Source organism: Bombina bombina, chromosome 10, assembly GCF_027579735.1.
Source record: "Bombina bombina isolate aBomBom1 chromosome 10, aBomBom1.pri, whole genome shotgun sequence".
NCBI lineage: Eukaryota > Metazoa > Chordata > Amphibia > Anura > Bombinatoridae > Bombina > Bombina bombina.
This window is the reverse complement of record NC_069508.1, coordinates 36,834,566-36,855,813: the sequence shown is the minus strand read 5'-3', so window position 1 is coordinate 36,855,813 and position 21,248 is coordinate 36,834,566. Positions and strand designations below refer to the sequence as shown.

Sequence of the window (21,248 nt, the reverse complement as noted above, 5' to 3'; positions counted from 1 at the left end):
TGGGGCTTTAAATCATTGTGTGTAAAAATATTAAAAGCAATATTCTTTAACTATCAAATACAATAAGAAGGTAAAACCTTCACATCCTTACAACACTGTTCACAGGATATTAACATTATTTATTTGAGACTGTTATTTTAGAATATATAAAAGGATACTCTATAATAGATATGACCAATACCAACTCTAATATATACAAAGATAAAAAAGGAATATAATATCCTTCAGATGCTTTAATATTTATTTTCAATCTCCTCTGCCAACTGCAATTTGACATAATTTGTTCAATCCTAAATGCTTTTTAATAATTGGTTATATAAGACATATTTTAATAATTGCAGTAGGGCTTGTCTATTTTATTAACACCACAAATGATATTCATGTTCTTTATGTTTCATTAAGTGCATGTCCCAATTAACCTTACTGTCTGCTCATAATAATAATAAAAAAAATAATAATAACTGCATAACAGTTTTATTTAATCCTCCGAAGTTGCAGGAGTACCGATTGCTGATTCATTTTTCACATAACGTTTTAGCTCTTCAGAAAATATTAATCAGCTAGTAAAGAAGCCAAAGGTGGAATTTAATGACGCAATATGGCGCACAATCAGAAAGCAGTTCCTAAATTTGCTAGGACAACTGTTCCTTCCCTTAATCAGCATTTCATTTTTTTCTTTGCACACTTTATTGATTCCTTTATGTAATTCTTCCAGTTTATTATATACAGGCTGCAAAACAGAGCAGGCACAGCTAAGTTCTCGCAAAAACAATAGGGCATTGGCTATACTCAGTATGTAAATCAAAACCACTGTACGTAAGGTCAGGAGATGTCTGGCTTTGTTTTCTACATTATTAAAAAGGATAACCATTCAAATTAGTAAAACTACTAGAATTACATATAAAAGAGGAAAGTCTGGTCAAAAGGACCTATTGATATTGTATAAAAATTGAGCTTTGTCCAATGATTTCTTAGAGAGGTCAAAATTGCCTAATTTATTTGGTATGCAGCATTTACAAGTTACAGATATCGCTTTTTGGCATCTCTAAGAAGCGTGGAACAAGTAATGTTTTTACACAGGGATTTCAACAGGTGGAGAGCTTCACCCACTGCTGTCTCTCCCGCAAGTTCCCCTGTTAGGTCAAATGTGCCCATTTCCATAGCGAAACCTAGAACAGACGTGGCCATCCAATAGCATGCCTCAACCATCGCTGACTTTGCCCATGAAACGTCTGTTCCCACAGAACTTCATATCTACGGCCCCTCCTGCGGCCCATCACGCAAATATCACTCATCTCCCTGTCCCAGAAAGTATTCAAGAAAAATCCGAAATACGTGAGAAAAGTGTTATCTGATTAAATGGAATCCCAATGTCAAATTCTCCCAGTAGAAAGTAGTTGGTGAGAAGGGAAGCCAACTGAAACCCAAACGATAAACTGGTTTCCTGATGGATTGGAATCGAGTCTGAAGCCTCAAATGACACACTTTGTAAAGAAATGCTGATGGAATGGAAAGAAGGCCAATGTTACTTATAATAGTATTGCTATTTATATTAATATTTTCTTCAAAACCTTTTGTGTATAAATTTCCAAAATTGTTTTAACACCATACATTTCAAAGGGTAACATTCTAGCACCAAGGTGAGTTGTATTGATCCAATTAGTATGGTCTTGCTAAATCTTCTACTAGTGCTCCTGTTATGGCCTTTGAAGAGGGACATTAGTTGAAATGCTTTTTGTCAAGAAAGGATAGTCAAGTCATTGGATTGGATCAGCGTCTTTTTCCGCTCAGGGCTGTGTTTTTAAAGTGATAGTAAATTTTAATGAATTACTGCCCAGTATCTAAAAATAATCTTAAAAACATGGGCACTTGAATTCATTAAAATTTTGAAAGACGCTTCATTTTTAAAATATTTACTATTGAGTAGGAAAAAAAGGGTGAAAGTTCTTGTATTAAATACTAAGTCAGATATCTAAGTTGAGTATTAGTTGAACAAACTGTGTATGTTGATATCTGGTTTGTATGTGTAGTATTGTGCAACTTGAACCAAAGAAATTGTGTACCCCTAACACAATGGGTGAAAAATATAATAAAGAGAAAAGATATATCTTGGTAATACAGCGCAACAAAATACAAAAAATGCAATGATTCGTGATAAAGTAGGAACACAGAATAGAAAAACGATCTTATGTCTTATTAGCTGTGTTATCCACAGTGAAAATAATAAAGTATTCTTAGTAGAGTTCTACTGCATATATATTTATATATGTAGATAGGTGAAAAGATGTCTCCTTACCAGATATTACCCCAATTGTATGAGGTAAGGTATGATCATGTAAGGAGTGTCTTTGTCTTGTCTTTAATAACAGCTGGTCAAGATGTCGCAGACGTATAGGTCCAAGTAGGGGAAGTGTATCTCCCTCTAAAGGTCCGTCTCTGTAGTTGTATGTGCGGTCTTTGTCCGATAGAAACTTCTGAAATAGTTGGAGTCTAAGTGACTCGTAGGAGTATGGTACTTCAAATGGGATCTCTCAGGCTCTCATTTTCTCAGATGAATATAGGAAAAAAAGAAAGCAAGAACACATAGCGTGATACTGTATAAAAAGTATAATTTTATTCTAGACAATCGTGGTAAGATATACACTCACATGTGAGAACCTCAATCCATGATGAGGTAAGATTATAGCATGTCAAGGATGTATACACATTTATTCAATAGGTATCCCAGTTGGGGTGGTGGAAGAGCGTTGAAGTATGTATAGTAGTTATATACAGTATAAATCCTGAGGATAAACTTCTTATCCAGCAATGGAAGTGTCCAGGTAATGAATATGTGTTATAAAAAATAGTTTTTCTTTACAATATGAATGAGAAAATAAATTAGCTCACTAACAAAGGATCCTGGTCAGTAAGTTCCTGGATTAGGCAGTTGTGAGCTTTGCCATATAAATACACAATTCAAAATATTTGTAGCGGTTTGGCATAGGAGTAATTACTTTGTCAGAGTATTAACCAATATTAGGAATGTTAGGCGTTAAAAGCCCTATGGGTTTAGCATAAGAGTAGGCACTCACAGACAATCATTCCAAAGTATGCATAGGAAATGCAGTGTTATACAGAAAGCAAAACCAGATTAGCGTAGCGTTATTTATCCAAAAAGCTAGTCAAGTAAATGCACAATTCAAAATATTTGTAGCGGTTTACCATAAGAGTAGTCACTTTGCCAGAGCATAAACCAATATTAGGAATGTTAGGCGTCGGAGCCCTATTAACAATAGAGTAGGCACTCACAGTCTTTCCGCAGTGTGCATAGAAAATGCGGTGTTGGACAGAAAGTAAAAAAAGAGATTAGCGTAGCGTTATTTTGTCCAAAAAAGCCGGTCACAACAGAGTATGTAAAAAACTGCACTTGTCGCACTTTAAAGTATCACCTTACGCGTTTCTAAGTATTCGCTTACTTCTTCGTCAGAGGTAGTCGGTGTAGATAACACAGCTAATAAGACATAAGATCGTTTTTCTATTCTGTGTTCCTACTTTATCACGAATCATTGCATTTTTTGTATTTTGTTGCGCTGTATTACCAAGATATATCTTTTCTCTTTATTATATATTTACTATTGAGTGATGTTAAACATACTGCCGTTTCTCCGCCTGCATCCCCTACTTTCTTTAGCAGATAGATGACGAATTTGGCTTCCTCCAATCGTTTTGTGCCCCATGAGCTGGACGCCAGTTGGCACACGGCAGGGAGATTAGTTACTTTACAGAAAAGCATATGCTAGCTTTTGGCATTACTGTGACATGAAGATGGATTAAAAAATAAATAAATCTTTTATTGGTATCATATGATGCAAAAGTCCGACATCAAAATATGATGATTTTTTTTAAAGGGACAGTCTAGTCAAAAATAAAACTCATGATTCAGATAGGACATGTAATTTTAAACAACTTTCAACTAAGAATACCAAGAGAACAAAGCAAAATTAGAAAGCTAAACCTAGGTAGGCTCATATGCTTATTTCTAAGCCCTTGGAGGCCGACACTTATCTGAATGCATTTTGACACTTTTTCATAACTAGAGGGCATTAGTTCCTGTGTGCCATGTAGAGAACATTGTGCTCAAGCCCGTGGAGTTACCTAGGAATCAGCACTGATTGGCTAAAATGCAAGTCTGTCAAAATAAGGAGGCAGAGGCTTAGATACAAGGTGATCACAGAAGTTAAAGGATATTAATATAACAGTGGTGTAGACTTTTCCTTTAAATATGAAAATAAGTTGAGAATAGCGTTAACATTTATACTAAAATAACAGACATTGAAGGCCAGATTACAAGTAACAGTTACGTGCAAGTGATATGGGGTTTATCGCGACTATTTGAACACATCGGGTTTACGCTCATATTACAAGTTAAAAGTAAAGGTGATCACTTGAGCGCAATTGTGAATCACTAATATCAACTTCTATTATCTAATTTGCTCAGTTCTTGTTCTATCCTTTGTTGAAAAGAATACCTTGGTAGACTTAGGAGGAGCAAGGTAGAAATGAAGAAAATGCGATAATAGGAGTAAATTAGAAAGTTGCTTGAAATTGCACGCTCTATCTGAATCACGAAAGAAAACATGTGGGTTCAGTGTCCCTTTAAAAATGTGACCCTTGCCAAGAATATTTGCTTGCTATTATCAATACAAATGCAGCAGACTTCACACCCATCTTCTTTTGCTTAATGTATCACTGCAATTAGCTTAATTTATAACCAAAGGGAAAAAAAAGAGGGCTAAAAATACGTACAGCATAGAGATTTGCTCTGCTGCATTCTTAATTAGAAAAAAAGCTTCAGCAGCCATTTGCCAGTGATGATTTAAGTGCTTTTGTTTCAACCAGTTGTCAAAAAAGATCTCAAAACATCTCAATGCAGCTTCCTTGTCTTGCTTTTGTCAAAGGTTTTAGATCTACCATGGGAAAGATGGGTCATTTATTTAGTCAAGTAAATATGATGGCTTTAAAGTGCTAAATGCCATTACAGGCTGTGAGGATATGGAAAGTGAGTTGTTAACAGAACATAAATAATTGTCTTGGAGGATAAACCATGCAGAACATATTCACAGAAGTTTCTATAGTCACCAGGGATTCTATATTCGAGCTGGGTTATATATATATATGGACTATACCATTCCAGTTAGGGGGGGAAAAGTTACATACAAATTTTTAAACGTTCATCTGATTTTTGAAGAAAACTTTATTTACCATTGAACATGGCTTGTGTAATGATGTCAAATAATTATTAATTGCATTAAACAGAAATTGGCTAGGTCTATTAATAATTTTAAAAAGAAGTTAAAGGGTCAGTCAACATTGTTATTAATGTTACATAGTGCAGAATTATGAAATATTAACCTAGCGATGGCTGTAAAACAACAAAGCATATTAAAAATGGTCAGGACATCACAAAATGTTCTTTCATGATTTGGATAGAACTTACAGTTTTAAACAACATTCCAATTTAATTCTATTATCAAATTTGCTTTATTCTCTTGTTACCCTTCGCTGAAGGAAAAGCATTGCACTGCTGGCAGCTAGCTGAACATACCTAGTTAGCCAATCACAAGAGACAAAAGTGTGCAGGCACCAATGAGCAACTAGCTGCCACTAGTGTAGGACATGTCTGAATTGTTTTTCAACAAGGGATACCAAGAGAATGAAGCACATCTGAAAATTGAAGTGAATTTAAAAAAGTGTCTTGAAATGACCTGCTCTGACTCATGCAAGTTTAATTTTTATTCAATCCCTTTTAATTGAAACATTTCAATGTACATGTTTTCATGAAAAAATGCATACTTTATTGCTGGTCTTTCATGTGTATGATAGAAAATAGTTCTGAGAATATTATAAAAGAAATCCCACAAAGCAACACTGAACTGAGCTAAAAGTAACTCATTGTAAACGAATGGAAGGAAGCACATTTAAAGATATCAGTGAATTTAAGTGTCTTAAAATGACATGCTCTGACTCATACAAATTTGATTTTGACTTTCCTATCCCTTTAAAGTTTTAACCCCCCAAAACTTTACTTACCTTCTCTTCATCGCCGTCCTCTTCAGCTTAGTTTTTTTCTAAGAGCGCATCACGGGCGCTGTCTAATTACAGCGCACCCAGACGTGGCATTGAACTAAAATGTAGCACGCTCCAGCGCTGGGTAAAGTTTGGGGGGTTTAAAACTAATATGCCTCCTTTTTTTACAGGCATCACTGGGTTAATGTTTCATAATTCTGAACATGGTGGTGCAGAAGTATGTAACATTAATAGCAACATTGACTGGCCCTTTAAACACATGCTGCAAACAATAGCAGAATAATATCATTTTATAACACATCAGAGCATTCTCTTGCATGTTTATGTGTTTTTAAATAAACAGTAAGCTAGGATCAGTGGTTCAAAAAATGTGTGCTCTGACTTATTACAGCATTTAATTATTTAAATTGCAGCAGAATGCCCCTTTAAACAGCACCCCCCCCCCCCGAAAAAATATTTAAGAACATTTAATTGTCCCCTTAACTCACAGCTAGAACAAAAGTAATGACTCCTAACCAGAAAATAAAAATAGCCCATTTATGTCAGACACAGGGGGAAGTGACTGTTTAGACTTAGTGAGGGTGTGTAATTCCACTTCTGTCTCTCCTCTCTTTTCTGGGAAATGAATGGTAAATTGTCTGTGGTGTTGCAAGATGAATTTAAAGGGACATTCCAGACAAATTTGGAATCCACATGGAAGCATTTCAGTTTTGAATAAAAGCATGTTTGTATTATACATGTATTGGCAAAAATGCATCTTATAAAAGTTTTAGCTGTTTCAAAAGTATATTTAAGTATGCACCGTGCACCAGTGTTTTAAACACAACACTTGCTTATAGCATCTGGTAATTATTTACTTTGTTTATTGATGACATGATACAAGTCCCACTGGCTCTCTGAGCAGCTGCATTATTTAAAATGCTGGTGCACTGAGAATATCTAGCTATGCTTCACATTCACGTGCAGAGAACAATGTGTAGCACTAAAACAGTGATAGCTTTTACTAGAAGCATTTTTGCCAACACATTTATATTGCAAATATGTTTCTATGTAATTTAAATTTTGACCGGAATGTATATTTAATAAAGTAAAAACAAAATAATTTAATAACAAATGAATGTAACATCTAAATACTTAAAAATAAAATGCAATGCTTTTTTTTTTTTAATTTGTCTGTGTTGAATAAATCAAAATTGTGTGTGAGAGCTGTCTCAGTCAGCCAATGAGTAGCTATTATTAATAATAATAATAATAATAATAATAATAATAATAATATATATATATATATTTTTTTATTTTTTTATTTTGAGCTCTCTCAAAATCATGACATTTTGACTTCGTCATTTTAAATAACACTTTCACAGACATGAAGGAAACTGAGATTAATGTTCCTTTAATTCACAGCAGATGACCTTGGAATTATCCAACAGTAAAAATTAGTGGAAATTATTAGTCAAAACATATGGCTGAGTTTATTCTAAAGCAACCATGAAAATATTATGGTTTTGATTTGCATTAATCTCTGCTTTTAGAAAGTTACCAGTGCAAACATGTTAAATGAAATACACCATTTACATTTTTATATAAAACTGAAAAACAAATGTATTTTTAATTAGGCCTAAAATATGTGAGAATCATTAAAACCTATTTAATCGGTTTGGATTGAACTAGTTTAAAAATATTTTAAGAATGGTCCATGCTTTTTCATTGAAAAACATTAATTCCTGTATTTATTCCTTCAAAATATATCTCTATGACTGAATTTTGTTTTAGGGTTTATACTAATCTGTTAATCATTGGTACCATTTATGTGCACAACCTATGTAAATGAATGCAATTTTAAGCAACTTTCTAATTTACTCCTATTAGTAATTTTTCTTCATTATCTTGGTATCTTTATTTGAAGGTAAGCTTAGAAGCCGGGCTATTTTTGGTTCAGAACCTAGATAGCACTTGCTGACTGGTGGCTACATTTAGACACCAATCAGAAAGCGCTACCCAGGTGTTGAACCAAATATGGGCCAGCTCCTAAGCTTACATTCTTGCTTTTTTAAATAAAGATTACAAGAGAACAAAGAAAAAGTGAGGAGTAAATTAGAAAGTTGCTTAAACGGACACTGAACCCAATTTTTTATTTTGTCATTCAGATAGAGCATAACATTTTAAGCAACTTTCTAATTTACTCCTATTATCAATTTTTCTTCATTCTCTTGGTATCTTTATTTGAAATGCACAAATGTAAGTTTAAATGCCGGCCCATTTTTGGTGAACAACCTGGGTTGTTCTTGCTGATTGGTGGATACATTCATCCACCAATAAAAAAGTGCTGTTCAGAGTTCTGAATAAAAAAAAAAAAAAGCTTTGATGCCTTTTTCAAATAAAGATAGCAAGAGAACGAAGAAAAAATGATAATAGGAGTAAATTAGAAAGTTGCATGTTCTATCTGAATCACCAAAGAAAAAATTTGGGTTCAGTGTCCCTTTAAAATTGTCTGCTCTATCTGAATCATGAAATCTAATTTTGACTAGACTCCTTTAATCGTTTTTAACTTTTTCCCCCCTCCAGTTTACAATAAACTTAGGTGAGAACTGTATGAATGTATATTACCTTGAATGCTGCAATTGTTTTTCAATTGTCAAATTGATACTGGAGCAGACAAAACTTGCAGCTGTCATTTAATTACCATATCACCTCTATACAGGCCAATTAGGGACAAAAATGTTGCAGTGTGCACTTCAGATTAGCAAAAATGGAAAAACCCACAATTTTGAGACTTCTTGCAGGAAGAGGCGGCAGACTGAATAAAGAAACTATATTGCAAGCACTACCCATAATTAAAAATTTTATATTGTAAACTCAAAGTCTTTTAATGTCCATTTAAATATATATAAACATTTTTTATAAGAAATTACATTTTAAGATAAAATACATTTATTTCAAAAAGTAGAAAACGGTGTATAAATACTCACTAGTCAAATGTCACCAATTCACTTTATCTTTGTCTAATTTTATTTTCAGGAATCATTGTTGTCCCCAGATCTCAAGTATTATATTATCTACTTTAATCACCGGATACATAATCTGTGTCTGCTTTGCTATCCATCACAGCTGACAATTCAAACTACGTTTAACTGTACGATAACATTAAACAAACAGCTACTTAAAGAGTAAAAATAAAATAACTGCTATACATTTATCTAACTGAGCATAGAAAGCATTTTAAAGGGGCACTCAAGTCAAAATTAAACTTTCATGATTCAGTTAGAGCAGCAATTTTAAACAACTTTCCAATTTACTTCCATTAACCAAATGTGCACAGTCTTTATAGTTAAACTTTTTGAGTCACTAGCTCCTACTGAGCATGTGCAAGAATTCACAGAATAAACGTATATGCATTTGTGATTGGCTGATGGCTGTCACATGATGCAATGGGAGTGGAAATAGACATAACTTAAAGGGACATTATACACTCATTTTTTCTTTGCATAAATGTTTTGTAGATGATCTATTTATATAGCCCATAAACTTTTTTTAAAAAAATAACTGTTTAGTTTTGCTTATTTTTAAATAACCTTTTTAACAGAGCTAAACTGGGAGCTTCTAAGTAAGTTTTTAAACAGTTTTATACTGGATTTTTATATTAGTATCTGTGCATCTTATTCTTTATAGTAGTGTATATTACATGCAGTTATATGAAAATGAGTGTATACTGTCCCTTTAAAATTGTCAGATAAAAAAAAATCTACTACTCATTTGAAGTTCAGACAAAGTGCTATAGCATTGTCTTGTTATCGTGCATTTTTTGATTATGAAAATCTACTGTGTTTACTAGTCATTTAAGTAACTTCTATTTCTTTTAAGAGTTTAGAGAGGCTGGTGAAGTCTTAAGGTAAGTTCCCATTTAGATAAGGAGTATGGTCAGTAGCGAACCTACTTATTAGAGGGTACTGGTGCAAAAAAAATTGGGCCCTCCAAAGATACTTCAGTATGCTCTGTATAATGGTTATGAGGATAGATAGACCTGAAACCTGCACTAATATAAGGCTCCCCTGCATTAGAATTGTACATATACTGCACATGCCATATGTATAGACTGGCTGCTATGGGCCCCCTCAGAACTTGCGCCCTTGAGCCACCGCAACTGCAGCACCAATATTAGTTCTGTTCCTTAGTGTGGCTCTCTTTGGGGGTTGGGTGATATATTATGTTTTTTTGTTTGTTTTGTTTTTTGAGATGGGGTTTGGTGATTATCTCAAAGCACCAAAGAACGAACAAACAAACAAACAAACAAACAAAAAAAAAGATAAAAATAGACAATCAATAATCACTAATAAAATGTGTACCATCTAAAATTAGTAAATATTTTTATTTTGATGCTATCACCTATCAGTAAATCCAGTTTACTTTCAACTCATAATACCAGAGGTAAGCCTGACGAGCACCAACACCTGCGACAAACCCCTTATCGCTTCAGCGTAAACGTTTGCGCTCCACTTGTAATCCATCCCTATATATTTTATGTGAAGAAGAAAAAAAAAATTGGATGATGGAATTCATCCTATAACATTGCAAGCAGCAGCTAAGTGGTTAACAAAAAAGCTTATTATTAAATCTGTACAACGACATAATTACCGACTAAAAGCTTTTTAATATTTTAGTTTTTAATAGAGTTACACTTTTAATTCCTAAATAATGAAAACATTGAAAAAAATATCAAGATTTGTATTCAAACAGTCCGTTAGCATTTCCAGCAACATCAATCAAAAGCACATTAAGCTTTTTTTTTTCCATAACCTTCGATGTGTTTATCAATGTTTTATTTCAGGGAGGTTGGTAAGCTCTATTCAATATCACTGATTTATGAAAACTTCTAAAACCAAACTTACATAATTATGTAAAATTAAATGGGTCCTTTTCCCCAATGACTGCTAAAATAATGGTACTGCCTTTGAAAAAAAAAAATAGAATGTAGTTAAAGGGACTGTCTAGTCAAAATTAAAATTTCATGATTCAGATAGGGCATGCAAATTTAAACAACTTTCCAATTTACTTTTATCATCAAATTTGCTTTGCTCTTTTGATATTCTTTGATGAAAGCTAAACCTAGATAGGCTCATATGATAATTTCTAAGCCCTTATTTCAGTGCATGTTTACATTGTTACAACTAGATAGTGCTAGTCCATGTGTGCTATATAGATATCATTGTGCTCACTCCCGTGGAGTTATTTAAGAGTCAGCACTGATTGGCTAAAATGCACATCTGTCAAAAGAACTGAGATGAGGGGGCAGTCTGCAGAGACTTAGATACAAGGTAATTACAGAGGTAAAAAGTGTATAAATAAGGGGGGTATTTTGGCCTAGGCAAACAAGGCACTTGCCTAGGGAGGCAGATTGGGGGGGCAGCCCTTTTTGAGTCTCACACACACGCACACTGCACTACACACACTCACCATATAGTCACACACACTCGAACATTTATTTTGGAAATGCCTTGAAAAATAAAGTCACATTACAAATGCAACAAAAAAATATTATGGCCAAAAAAGGCCTAAAACCTGGTGGGTGGGGGCAGCAGAATAAATATGCCACTAGTATTAATATAACAGTGTTGGTTTTGTAAAACTGGGGAATGGGTATTAAAAGGGATTATCTATCTTTTTAAACAATAAACATTCTGGGCTGTTGCTTTAAAAAGGGACAGTATACACCTTGTAATTACATCATCATTCGACAATCTTGCAATAAACTAACATACTGGGTGAAAAAAATTAGTTTAATTAAAATTTAGATATATTATACTCTCATTATGTTTACTGTCCCTTCAAGAGATTACAAAATACAGTTACACTGTACTTTGGCACACGAAATACATCTGTGTATGAAACGCATAGCATTTAAAGGCGTGTGAACACTACACACGCTAACAAAATGTTTTATTTTATTATAATATAAAGATATAACTTTGTATGTGCATAAATAATCAGGGAAGCATACAAAAGTATTTTGAGTATGTAAAGCTATGTCCTCTGTCGTTACCATTTAGTGACCAGTCTTCTCCACAGACAAATGCACCACCCAGGTGGCATTATGAAGTAGCCAGGTGTATTTAATGATAATTTGTGCAATAAAAATTTGGCCATTTTTAATATTAGGAAATTTTAGCAGGGTGTTCATTAAAAAGGTCCTGGGGAGAACACTGGGGAGTCGGGACATATATAAATAACCTACTACAATGAATATTGATATATATATATATATATATATATATATAAATAAATAAATAAAGTCTGCAATATACATTCATTACATTCATTATTTATTTTGTCCCCTTTTCCAGTAATTCCATGCAGCAATTGTGAGCAAGTCAGTTCAATTTAGAAATAACACATATTCCTTACTGCCATTGGCTGCACACTCTAGTTATTGTCTTTAATTGGCCACAGCAGAGAAGGTAACCTAAGTTACAACATGGCAGCTCCCATTGTTTTATAGACACACTTATTTTGTTAATATTTAAACAGCTAATGAAACTTTAAAAAAAAAATACATTTACATGTTATTCTCAGACTAATCTTTTCTTTTAATGCATCATTATATCTAGCATTTATTTAGTGTTTAATGTCACTTTAAAGAATAGACATCTAATATAAGTGTGAGGAACACCATACAATTTATGGATATAGTAGACTAATATTCTTCTTATAAATCAGCAGACCTCACACCCAATGCAGGACCATAGATTATCATGTTTAGTCACATAGCCAAGCTTTCAGACAATAGCTACTAGGTAATAAAGCCACTACTGTCTGATGGTTATGTGACCCCATCTTCTCTAGTTCCTGATCAGACTGTCTCACAGCAACTGCTGCACCACTACATGATGCCGTTACTTGCATTGTCACCAATAGTAGGTTGACAAAGCAGAATGTCAGTTCTATTTTAAGGCATATAGCTTGCTATGCTGGCACATTTCTCCAACCTGCACTTAATATCTCTACATTACTTATACCATTGCCCACAGCTCCCCTCTTCATCTTAAAGGGACAGTATACTCCAGAATTGTTATCGTTTAAAAAGATAGATAATCCCTTTATTACCAATTCCCCGGGATTTGCATAACCAACACAGTTATATTAATACACCCTGTGATTAATTACCTTGTTATAAAGCCTCTGCAGACTGCCCCCTTATTTCAGTTCTTTTGACAGACTTGCATTTTAGCCAATCAGTGCTTACTCATAAATAACTCCACAGGAGTTAGCACAATGTTATCTATATGACACACATGAACTAGTGCTGTCTAGGTGTGAAAAACTGTCAACATGCATTGAGATAAGAGGTGGCTTTCAAAGGCTTAAACATTAGCATATGAGCCTACCTAGGTTTAGCTTAACAAAGAATACCAAAAGAACAAAACTAAATTGATGATAAAATTAAATTGGAAAGTTGTTTAAAATTGAATTTACTATCTGAATCGTGAAAGTTTTATTTTTACTAGACTGTTCTTTTAACCCAAGAGTACTCCCCTCTCTTGTTCCCAAACAAAACAGTGCAGCCCTATGTGTCCCCAGGAGTGAAACTTCTGCTGCAGCCCAGACAAGCTCACAGTTCTCTCTAGCACTAGTGAATGTATTTCTCTCACACCAGCATTACTAGACTTATGCACTAGTGAATGTATTTCTCTCACACCAGCATTACTAGACTTATGCACTAGTGAATGTATTTCTATTTCTCTCACACCAGCATTACTAGAGTTATGCACTAGTGAATGTATTTCTCTCACACCAGCATTACTAGAGTTATGCACTAGTGAATGTATTTCTCTCACACCAGCATTACTAGAGTTATGCACTAGTGAATGTATTTCTCTCACACCAGCATTACTAGAGTTATGCACTAGTGAATGTATTTCTCTCACACCAGCATTACTAGAGTTATGCACTAGTGAATGTATTTCTCTCACACCAGCATTACTAGAGTTATGCACTAGTGAATGTATTTCTCTCACACCAGCATTACTAGACTTATGCACTAGTGAATGTATTTCTCTCACACCAGCATTACTAGAGTTATGCACTAGTGAATGTATTTCTCTCACACCAGCATTACTAGAGTTATGCACTAGTGAATGTATTTCTCTCACACCAGCATTACTAGAGTTATGCACTAGTGAATGTATTTCTCTCACACCAGCATTACTAGAGTTATGCACTAGTGAATGTATTTCTCTCACACCTGCATTACTAGAGTTATGCACTAGTGAATGTATTTCTCTCACACCTGCATTACTAGAGTTATGCACTAGTGAATGTATTTCTCTCACACCAGCATTACTAGAGTTATGCACTAGTGAATGTATTTCTCTCACACCAGCATTACTAGAGTTATGCACTAGTGAATGTATTTCTCTCACACCAGCATTACTAGACTTATGCACTAGTGAATGTATTTCTCTCACACCAGCATTACTAGACTTATGCACTAGTGAATGTATTTCTCTCACACCAGCATTACTAGAGTTATGCACTAGTGAATGTATTTCTCTCACACCAGCATTACTAGAGTTATGCACTAGTGAATGTATTTCTCTCACACCAGCATTACTAGAGTTATGCACTAGTGAATGTATTTCTCTCACACCAGCATTACTAGAGTTATGCACTAGTGAATGTATTTCTCTTACACCAGCATTACTAGAGTTATGCACTAGTGAATGTATTTCTCTCACACCAGCATTACTAGACTTATGCACTAGTGAATGTATTTCTCTCACACCAGCATTACTAGAGTTGTGCACTAGTGAATGTATTTCTCTCACACCAGCATTACTAGACTTATGCACTAGTGAATGTATTTCTCTCACACCAGCATTACTAGGAGTTAAGCAGTGGTGGGTATTTTCTCATGGCAGTGGAAACCGCCTGGCACAGCTGTGCCTTTCTCTTCTGTGAACCTTCAGGAAGTGTTGGTTTTTGTTAAAAAAAATCCTGCCCACACCAGATTTTGTTAAGAATCAAGCGCTAATGAGTGACTCAATTTGAACATGGCTTCAAAATATTTCCAGTGATTTATTTTCCTTTCTGGGGTATATCAAATTGTTAACATGCTGATCCTTTACTTTTATTTTGCCATTTGAAATAGGATGATTTTGCCTGTAGTATCCCCACTGAAAATTCCAATACTTAAGTATTGGTTGTAGAAAAGCTAAGTAAACATGTTTTGTAGAAATTACACTCCCAGTGGGTGGTGAGACAGAGATAATAAAATGTTATTTTTCCATTGCTCTCTCCAAGTATTGGTCTCATATAAGGAGGATTTTGTGTAAATATATAGAGAAGCTAATGGGGTCTGCTCTCCATGTAAGGTCAGCACATTTTGTTAGATTGTGGTTTCAAGTAGCAGAGATTTCCATTTCATATACAAAAATATAAAGTCACAATTTGTCATATTTTAAACTGTAAAACTATACAGTTGCTATAAAAAGTCACTGTAAACACATTAACCCTTTGATAACCGGATTCATTTGTCTAAATCGGAACAACGTTCTGATGTAAACAAATTGAAATCCAGCGATCGTGCAACCGATCGCGATATTTCAATGATGGGATCGGGTCAGGGGGGGTGTCCCTGTGATGCTAGGGCACGCCCTCCAGACCACGATCATATCATGGAAGTGCCGTTGGCTTTAGGACAGCCAACGGTTATGATGTTCAATTTCGTCAGAACGGCACTAAAGCCCAGTGTAATTATGACGGTATAGAACGGCATAACAGCGTTAAAAGGTTAAGGAGAAACTGATTTTTACATTACACTGTCCCTTTATTTGGATTTATCATATCTTTAATAACTAAACTAAAATTAAAGGGCCATTAAAAGTTGAAAAACGACATTCTCTAATTCATTAGGAGTTAAACACATAGTAGAAGTACCACTTAGGACACACCAATAGTGAGCTTATAGAACCAAGGGGGCAGTTTGGGAAACATTGGAGAAGAAGGGTAGAGGAGTACAGAGAGAGAGTGAGGGTTTGTTGTATAAAACAGAGAACATGTGGTTTCTAAAGGTTAAAAAAAAAAGACATTCTTCAAAGACCGCAGAGGAAGCCTCTGAAGTTTGACAGTCACCACTTACTTTTACACATCAGAAACAGTTAAAGAAATATTGTACTAATTTATTTTCTACAAATTATATGATGATGGAACAGTTAAACATTTTTTTAATATTTTTACCTTAAAACCTTATTAACCTGTTATGGCTCAGTACAAACAATTGAGAGGAAAAAACACACAGCCAGTGCTTTATTATCACCACATTTACTTAAAAAGTAACATGAAACCCTAAATTTGTATTTCATCATTCAGATTGACCCTGAAATTTTAAACAACTTTTGTATTCACTTCTATAATGGTTTTTTTTTTGTTTTCTTGGTATCTTTTTGTTAGAAAGCAGGGATGTAAGCTCAAGAGCGTGCACGTGTCTAGAGCACTATATGGCAGCAGTTTTGCAAGAATGTTATCCATTAGCAAGAGCATTAGATGAGGCACTATTTCCTGCCATATAGAGCTACAGACGCCTACCTAGGGATCTATTCAAAAAAGAATAACATTAGAATGAAGCAAATTTGATATCAGAAATAAAATGGAAACTAATTTAAATGATATGCTCTGTATACATCACAAGAAAATGTTTGGGTTTCATATCCCCTCAATTCTCTTGGCATTCCTACTTAAAGGGACAGTCTAGGGCAAAATAAACTTTCATGATTCAGATAGGGCATGTAATTTTAAACAATTTTCCAATTTACTTTTATCACCAATTTTGCTTTGTTCTCTTGGTATTCTTAGTTGAAAGCTTAACCTAGGAGGTTCATATGCTAATTTCTTAGACCTTGAAGGCCGCCTCTTTTCAGAATGCATTTTAACAGTTTTTCACCACTAGAGGGTGTTAGTTCATGTATTTCATATAGATAACACTGTGCTCGTGCACGTGAAGTTATCTCGGAGCAGGCACTGATTGGCTACACTGCAAATCTGTCAAAAGAACTGAAATAAAGGGGCAGTCTGCAGAGGCTTAGATACAAGATAATCACAGAGGTTAAAAGTATATTAATATAACTGTGTTGGTTGTGCAAAACTGGGGAATGGGTAAAAAAGGGATTATCTATCTTTTAAAACAATAACAATTCTGGTGTAGACTGTCCCTTTAAAAATTAGCTCCTTAATATGAAAGCATACTGAGATAGATTCAGAGCATATTTATGATGATGTTTAACATTGTTGGAAACACATCTGCTATACAAGACTCAATGAAGGTGCACAATCCCCAGCATACCTCAGTATGCTCTCACAGAAAAGGGCTAAGCTTCAACAGAGAGATAAATCTGATAACAGGAATACACTGTAAAGTTTCTTCGCGCTATAAACACTATTGGAATCACGAGTTCAAAGTCCCTTTAATTTAAAGTTGTTTAACCCCTCAACAACAACTGACATACACTGTAGTTTGGTTATTTTGACTGTAAGGGGTTTAACTGCATTGCTTTTGCCACGGCGGTGAGACCACATTATTGCCGAATGCCTCCATCAGGGTATGCCCATATCGTTAAAGGGACATTGAACCCATTTTTTTTCCCCTTTCGTGATTCAAATAGATCATACAATTTTAAACATCTTTCCATTTTGCATCTATTAATTGATTTCCTTCATTTTCTTGGTATCCTTTGTTGAAGGCAAAGGCAAACAAGAGGCATATATGTGCAGCCACCAATCAGCAGCTTCAGAGCCTGCCTAGCCTAGGTATCATTTTTAACAAAGAGAATGAAAAAAATGAAATAGAAATAAATTGGAAAGTTAGGGAAATCCAAATGATACCTAAGTATCTACTGCTCACTGGCTGACTTGGCTAACTCATGCAGAAAAGTTGGTTTACTGAGCAGAGGAAAATCAATAAAAAAAAAAGTATTTTGAAATAATCCAAATTCCATTTGTCCATCTAAAAGAGTTTGCTGTTGCTGTAAAATAAATCAGCACTAAGTTATCTATACACATTTGTGCATAATGCCTTGCAGTTTATGGTGCCTTTTTTTTTTTATATCCGAAACATAAATCCCCCCCAAAAAAGAAGTTTCTAATTTACTTCTGTTACAAAATTTACTTTGTTCTCAAGGTATATTTTTTGTTGAAGACATACCTAAATATGTAGCATGCACATGTCTGGACCACTACATGACAGGAAAATCTGCTGCCATCTAGTGCTCCTGCAAATGTATAGCATTCATTCAAAACGACTGCTATATTAGTGCTGCAGACACATGCACGCGCCTGAGCTTATATCCCTGCTTTTTAACAAAGGATACCAAGAGAAAAAACAAAAACATTTTAAATATAGAACTAAAGTGGAAAGTTGATTAAAAATACATGCTCTAGTCTATATGAATCATGAAATGGAAATTTTGGGTTCTATATCCTTTTTAAGAAAATACAGTGCATGATACTATCTTATCCAAAATAAAAGGCGATCTGTCCTAACAGTTCTTTTATGGTCTGACCTCACAAGCCATTGTCTTGCTGACCACTAACAAAGTAACCACCCCTCATCTTACAACATTCTTTTGCTACATGACTCTGCAATGTCTTATCGTGACATACATAAATAGGCACCACTAGAATTAAATACATTTCTGGCAAGACAGCAATAAGTAAAATGTGTTAAGTGTATCAAATTATAACAACAAATTCCACAAAAGTATCAGCTTGCAATAAAACAAAAGAAAACTGTATATTGACACAAACAGATCTGACTTTTAGCTAAAGTAAACATAGAACACATTGAGTCTATACAGTTAGTAATAATGTGTCACTGTCATTAACGTCAACAACAAAATATGAATCTGTTATTCAAGCAACTACTATACTTCTGTAAATCATGTGAAAACAAAGAATCTTTTGATCATTCCAACATAACAAATATGTTTGGTTGTTTAACAAAATATGACAAGAGAAAAATCTGTAGCCACAACACAGGGGAAGCTAAACATTTGCCTTGGGCTTTTAGTTTTAACAAGCAGCTTTATTAGACCATAGATACAATTACATACACATATACTATTTTTAGAAAACAAAAAATTCTCATTCAGTCAAATATGTTCTTACCTAGATTTACCTTTGTTCTCAACAAGTTAATAATCCTTTTTAATCCGGAGTTGACTAATTTAAATACACTTTTCAAAGCACCATAAGAGGGAGGCACCCAATAAAATATTGCCAGGTTAAACATGCCAGCCCTGATAAAAAAGCAGACAATATAACAAATTGCCTAAGGCAAACCTTAAGTAAAATTAACATAACACCTAAACCATAAAACAGTACATAATAATACTTTTCTGCTTGTCCTTTAACTGGTGACAAATTAGTTCCTCACCCAGAAAATGTATATTGCAGCAAACTTAAAGGGACAGTCAACACTAAAATTGCTATTGTTTAAAAAGATAGATAAAGCCTATACTATTAATTCCCCAGTTTTGCACAGCCAACATTGTTATACAGTATTAATATAGTTTATAACATTCAAACCTCTAAATGTCTGCCTGTTTCTAAGCCACTATAGACAGCCTCTTAATCACATGCTTTGTATTTGCTTTTCACAACAAGAGACTGCTAGTTCATGTGAGCCATATAGATAATATTGTGCTCACACCCGTGGGTTGTGCAAAACACAGCACTAATTGGCTAAAATGCAAGTCAATAGATAATAATAATAATAAAAAAAGTCATGATCAGGGGCTGTCAAAAGAGGCTTAGATACAAGGTAATCGCAGAGGTTAAAAGTATATGAATATAACCATGTTGGTTGTGCAAAACTGGGAGTGGGTAATAAAAGGATTATCTATCTTTTTAAACAACACAAATGTTTGAGTTGACTGTCCCTTTAATATAATAAAAATAAAAATCCAATAATATAGGTTTAATTAAAATACCACTGACAAAATAACAAATCTTAAATATATAGGAGCCAGATGATAAAAAGATTTAAAAAGTTTCCTTCCACTTATACAACTAAATATTTTACAATTTATTGCATGAGTTTGAGTCCCCTACATTTTGATACAATCTGTACTCAGTCACTTAAGAGTTAAGCTATAAAGCATACATTAACCCCCTAGTTGCTTTTCTACATACCAGAAACAGCTGTTTGGATGGAAGAATATTCAGTTTTGCAGAAAGTACATGACCATACAAGGTAAATCACCTTCCTAACATAGGCAAGTAGCATAATAAAACAAAAACTATAAATATATATATTTTTTTAGAATTCTTCATCACTGATAAAATAAAAGATGAACATTGAAATATGATATTACAATAAACAGTACAAATAATCAGAACTAATTAGGAGTTTAGGAAGCCTTGGGAGTGAGGATGCTATAATATAATAATGTGTTTATTACATTAGGGATACAACCTATTGATGCTAAATGAAATGATTTCTTGACAAATGCATGGGATGCTAATGGCTGACAAGCAATGCAGCATTCTGTGCTATAGCCTCAGTCTGACCCCATACTATATACAAGTTACCCCAGCAAACAACGTCTAATGCCATTTAAATCCATTCTGCATTAAAAACACAAGAGCTGTAAGAGGATGCTGCAAAGCCTGCTCCAGTGAGTGCACAAGCCAGGCAGCTGCCAAGTGTGATTACAGCAGAGATAGTGAGCAAGTCTATAGGATTACCTGCTGGGCTGGAGCTGGCATGGTCAGTCACACTGCTGTTACTGCTGCCTTCACACAGTACAGCAGCTCTGGGGAAGCTCTCGGCTAGGGACTGTGAGGAGATCTCGCGAGACCACGCTCTTCAGCCGGCTTCTCGCGGTGTTTGTGACATTCCCAGCATAGTTACAATGTAACAGCCTGAGGCGCTGTTTGCCTGGGTGATAGGCTGCCTGGCCTCATCCAGGATTATTATCCATATTACAGCTGATCTGCTCCTGGGCAGCTGACAGCAGCTTGTGTACTAAAGTAACGTGACTTGTTAGTGCTTTATAGATGACCAATAGTGTATATAAATATAGTGTGCGACTATATAGAAGAGTATATATATATATATATACAGTATATGTATGTATGAGTGTGTGTATATATAAATATAGTGTGTGACTATATGTAAGAATATATATAAA

At 34.5% G+C, this 21,248-nt stretch overlaps 1 protein-coding gene across 1 annotated transcript in view; it reads right to left on the bottom strand.

The window, feature by feature from the left end:
* The window catches only part of DIPK1A (divergent protein kinase domain 1A), a 92,821-nt gene extending 71,942 nt beyond the window's left edge, over positions 1 to 20,879 (bottom strand). The window contains exon 1 of the mRNA XM_053693956.1: positions 20,803 to 20,879. The gene's annotated coding sequence lies outside the window, so the exon portion shown is untranslated. The remainder of the gene's footprint in view (positions 1 to 20,802) is intronic.
* Between the last annotated feature and the right edge of the window lie 369 nt (positions 20,880 to 21,248).